The sequence below is a fragment of the Azolla caroliniana genome, unplaced genomic scaffold (assembly GCF_043228905.1).
Source record: "Azolla caroliniana isolate FFs.n. ecotype wild unplaced genomic scaffold, voAzoCaro1.0.p SCAF_11, whole genome shotgun sequence".
Classification (NCBI taxonomy): domain Eukaryota; kingdom Viridiplantae; phylum Streptophyta; class Polypodiopsida; order Salviniales; family Salviniaceae; genus Azolla; species Azolla caroliniana.
Genome location: NW_028230446.1, coordinates 4,003,608 through 4,009,053, shown reverse-complemented (window position 1 = coordinate 4,009,053; position 5,446 = coordinate 4,003,608). Strand labels below are relative to the sequence as shown.

Genomic DNA, 5,446 nt, shown 5'->3' with positions numbered 1-5,446 from the left:
ACTCCTCGACTCGGGTCTCCCCATTTTTCGCTTATACCGGTTTCCATCCTCGCTGGTCGGTGATCGACACCCCGGAGCTACCTACCAACCCTCGTGCCGAGGATCATTTGGAGAGGCTACGCAAGATCCAGATGGATCTCTCTACTCACCTTCGCCATGCTCAACACACACAGAAGACTTATGTGGATCGTCATCGGATTCCCTCCTCTTTTGCCATCGGAGATTGAGTATGGCTCTTACGTCGTCACATCAAGACTACTCGACCGTGCGACAAGTTGGATTATCAATGACTCGGTCCCTTCCGTATTACGGGTAAGATTAATGATGTCACATTCCGCCTTGATCTCCCTCCGCAGCTTCAGATACATCCGGTTTTCCATTGTTCTCTTCTTGAACCTTATAAAGCAAACACCATTCCCAGTCGTGTGACACCACCGCCGCCCCCACTAGAGTTGGACGCCGGCCCTGAGTATGAAGTTGCTGCCATCCTCGATTCCAAACTTGTTCGCAACAAACTTTATTACTTGGTCGATTGGCTCGGTTATAGTCCGAGCGAACGTACTTGGGAACCCGTACAAGATCTTCTTGTTGATTTCCACCGAAAGTATCCGGGACAAACCCGGTCCGCAATCAGCGCCGACTCATTCCACTCGTCGTCTTTAAGGGGGAAATAGTGTCATGATATGGCAAGACTCGAACCCATGACCTTATGCTACATGGGTCGAGCTCTTACCATTAGACTATGAATTGTAATTTGTAGGATATTATTTTCATTTATGCTTTATCATAGAAAATTGATGTATATTCCAGATCTCTCTGGAACATTCTAGAAGCTTCAGGATTATTCCTAAAAACACTATAAAAGGAGGCACAAGGCATTGTTTTGAACCAAATTGGTTCAACGCCAGTCTTAAGCCTCTTAGCCGCTTGTACTTATCTTTTCACATATTATATTAGTTGTTGTCATCATCTTTCTCTCTCTCTCTCCTCTTCTCACTTCCTCTCTCGGGAATCTTACGCATCCCATCCTCTTAGTACTAATAGTACTGCTCTTCTTAGTACTAATTCCATCTCTGCTTTAGTACTACTCCTGACATTGTGTGGCCAAGCTAGCGTATGGTGGTTGATGTCGCCACCGCCGCCGTTGCCGTAGCCGTTGCCGCCGCCACCACCAAAAAGTTTTGATGGTCAATGATGGAGATCCTGTGGTGGATGATGCAATGGACCTGTATAAGGGGAAACATATGTGGTGAAGTTGGAGTTCGGGAATGTTGGTGTTATCCTTGTGTTATGGTGGAGGTGGGTTGAGTTTGTGTCCGGGCCTCTCGAAAGGCCATTGGGTCTATAGAATAATACTTTTGGGTTTCTATGATTGAGGTTGTTAGGATAAGGGTTCATGCTAACTTCATTATTATTTATGTTGCAGATGAATTGAGGATGGTTGTGGTGGTTGGATGATCCACGCTTAGTTTGTGGTGGAGGAGGATTCAGGTTTGTTGTTCGAGGCCAAGGGTTAGGGTTGGGGTTGGTTCTCAAGTTAGGGTTAGGGTTTGTTTTGAAATTAGGGTTAGGGTTTATTCTCGAGTTAGGGTTAGGGTTAGGGTTTATTCTAGAGTTAGGGTTGGGGTTAGGGTTTGTTCTTGAGTTAGGGTTAGGGTTTTTTTTCGAGTTAGGGTTAGGGTTAGAGTTAGAGGTAGAGTTAGGGTTTGTTCTCAAGTTAAGGTTATTGTGATGAGATGTAAACTGAAATTTGTCATATTGTGCTTTCTCAAAACTATCTATTACCTTTTCACTATCATCTTCAGACTCCATATCTAGGTCTATCTCTCTAATATGGTGCTTGCTTGTGCTCTAACTGTTGTCGTTTATTAATTGTGCTTTATCTCTTGTTTGCATTGCAGCCGTTCTAAAGGCTTCCTTATAAGTGAATGATAGAGCTATTGCTTCAAGCATTGCAAGTTAAGCGTGCTTGAGCTAGAACAGTACTGGGATGGGTGACCTCTCGGGAAGTCCTGGTTACATCTACGATAGTAATGGGTTCGGGGGAGCCCATTGCTATCAAGAGTGGACACGCTCCGTATTCGAGCGGTATACCGACCCGCACTCCTTGCAAAGCCGTAAGGCAAACCCTAATTGGGTACGCTCGCCATTCCGGGTACCTTCTATCATAGCAATCCTTGTCATAGTCCTCTCTCCGTCTATCATAATATTGGTAACTGCGTTCTAGGCGGTCACAATCGTCTCTCCGGAACCTTTCCTCGTTCGGTCGTTGCTCACCCCGGGAGTGAATATGTCAGACCGGTGCCGCTTGCCAATTTAATAGATTGTACTCACACCGGTCCATGGGGTGTGATCGGGACTGACACAACATGCACTGAGTCTGTATTGTGCATTCCAATTTGGAGTGGTCGGGGTTGAGGCATGTTGTGCATTGGACTGCCTGCTGAAACTATAAGTCTTCTTCTCTAGGCAATGCTCGTTGTAGAGCTCCCATTGCCATGTAGTTACTGTTTTGGGCCCTATCAATTTCTAACACTCGGTCGATAACTTGATCAATGGTGTTGGTCTGGAAGTCCAACACAGAGAGCATTGTCTGGAGTGGCTCCCAAAGCACGGCCAGAAAGATTGATTTTGCCTCATCCTCTGAAGGTGCCCTTGTAAGTTGACTATGTAGTGTTTGAAATCCGATTATGAATTTGGGGACCATCTCGTTGGGTTCTTGATATGCTGTATAAAATTGGCCGACGAGCTCCCTTGCTCCATCTATTGGTGAAACAGTCGCAAGAATTTATCCTGTAGGGCTTCAAACGTGGCGAAGCTACCTGGAAAATGTTTTTTGTGTCATCTTGTTGTTGATTCTTCCAAGGTCATACCGAATTCCGTGATCTCTGATTGGCTGTGAAACATGCTTGGCTTCCCATGTTTGCAAAAAGGCATACACATGTGCTTCCGCATTTGGTTCATCTCTATATTTGGAGTACGTGTACAACATGTTGTCGTCGCCTGCCAGCCATTCCATATTAGAGAAACTAATCTTTATTTCGCAAGAAAAGAATATGTTGAAATGCACAACTCGGAAACATAGAAAAGAATGTACACAAATTTAACGTGGAAACCCTATAACAGGAGAAAACCACGGAGAACAAAACTTCACTATACAATGGATATACAATGGAGAGATCAGAGTACAACACTCTCTGCGTGGAGTGTATCAACCTCACAGGGCTCTTTACGTCTGTTGTTACGAACACAGCTATGGCACCCCTCACTCACTATCTCTCTACTTTCGCTGCACTTAGTTCATACACTATTCTATTCTATTTGCCCTAGGTGTATTTATACTAATGCACAGAATGGGCTATTTACAATCATGGCCATTATTATTATGTAATAACAATAATAATAGTCTTACTAATCAGTCGACCTGGTCAAACCATCTAGTCGGCTCGACTAGCCGATCATGTTTTCGACCTCGATCAACTCTCCATGTCGACTCTCTCAGAGTCGACTCCTCGACGTTGGCTCTCATCCGACCAGTCAGTTGCTCCCTTGTCATATCCTGTCGGCTCTTTCCCACTAGTCGGACATATTCCTAACAAACGCCCGCTTCACTCCAATGGAGAGGGGTCCGTTATTCCCTTCCTCTGTTGACAGACTCTGAGTCTGTCCATTGGTAGGTTTTTATTCATCATGTCGAATCCATTGTCATCAGTATGGATCTTCACAAGGGTAAACTCTTCTTTCTCCACGTTCTCCTGTAACCAATGATATCTCCTTTGTATATTCTTGGTTCAGGAGTGATACGTAACTTTCTTTGCTAGATGTATGGCACTCTGGATGTCACAATGGAGTAAGAACTCCCTTTGCTTCATCCCCAACTCACTGAGAAAATTTCTCATCCAAATCAGCTCTTTGCCGGCCTCTACCGCTGCCATATACTTTGCCTTTGTGGTCGACAAAGCCACAGACTTCTGTAGTCATGACTGTCATGATAATACTCCCACTGCATAGGTCATCACGTACCTTGATGTGGATCGGCTTGAGTCTACATCCCCCGACATGTCTAAGTCGGTAAACCCTTCGAGCCTAGGTTTCCTGACACCATACATAAGGCATACTCTTGAGGTGCCTTTCAAGTACCTGAGTATCCACTACACCGCTGCCCAAGGTTCTCTTCTTGATTGCTCATGTCTCGGCCTACTGTTCCCACAACAAAAGCTATGTCTAGTTTCGTGCAAACAATAGCATACATTAGACTGTTGACGGCTGAGGCATATGCTACTTTCCTCATCTTAGCCTGTTCTTTCTCCCCTCTTGGGCATTGCTTTGCATTTAACTTGTAGTTAGTCGGTAACATAGACCCGACCGGCTTTGTTTCTGACATGTTGAATCTTTCTAGGATCTTAGTCATGTATTTCTCTTGTGACAACCACAACACTTTCTTAGTTCGATCTTGAACTAAGATTTGCTTTGCTTGTCCAAGATCTTTAATGGCAAACGACTTGCCTAATGCTTTCTTCAAGCTACTGATCTTCCTTGTATCTTGACCAATTGTCAACATGTCATCTACATATAATAAGAGAATCACGAAGTCACCTTGATCGTACCTTTTGAGGAACACACAATGATCCGCCTGTGTTTTCTAGAACCCATGTTCGACCATGTAGGATTCAAACTTCTTGTACCATTGGCGTGGAGCTTGTTTCAGACCATACTAGCTTTCCTTCAATCGACACACTAGGTTCTGTTTCCCTTTCTCCTCAAATCCTTCGGGCTGCTGCATGTAAATCTCTACATCCAACTCCCCGCGCAAGAATGTTGTCTTGACATCCAAATGTTCGATCTCCATATCCATGTTGGCAGCAATGCTCAGAACAATTCAGATGGATGTCATCTTCACGACTGGTGCAAAAAGCTCGACGAAGTCTACAACCTTTTTTTGTTGGAACCCCTTCACCACTATGCGGACTTTATACTTGGGCGCACTGTTGACTTCTCTAGTCTTCACCTTGTAGACCCATTTATTCCTAAGTGCTCTCTTACCTTTCGGGAGCTCTACTAGGTCGCAGGTATAATTTTCGTGCAAAGAAACCATCTCATCTTGCATTTTGCTCAGCCATTTCTCTTTGTGCTTCTCGGCAATGGCCTCATCATCGCACTCTAGCTCACCTTCATCAGTCAATAGGATGTATTGACTAGCATATGTTGTCGGTGTTCTCCTTTCTCTTAGTGGGTATCTCCTTCCACTTGTTGTTGGCTTCAGTTCGGATGACTCTACTGACTCTACTCTTGGCTCAGGTTCATGTATGTCGATCGGCTTCTCAAGGTTAGACGACTCCAATTCATATTCCTTGATCGATCTTAATAGCTCTGCCAACTCTGAATCATAGTCAGTCGGTCTCTCCAAGTCGACCAACTCAGATTCGGTTGTGCCAAATGGTTGTCT

The 5,446-nt window shown here is 44.6% G+C and overlaps 1 long non-coding RNA gene across 1 annotated transcript; it reads left to right on the top strand.

Annotated features, from left to right (window-relative positions):
- The first annotated feature begins 1,102 nt into the window (after positions 1-1,102).
- On the top strand, positions 1,103-1,804 carry LOC147857616 (uncharacterized). The gene is made up of 2 exons (XR_015530521.1): positions 1,103-1,299; positions 1,427-1,804. It is a non-coding gene; the product is annotated as an uncharacterized LOC147857616 (long non-coding RNA).
- The last annotated feature ends 3,642 nt before the right edge of the window (positions 1,805-5,446 follow it).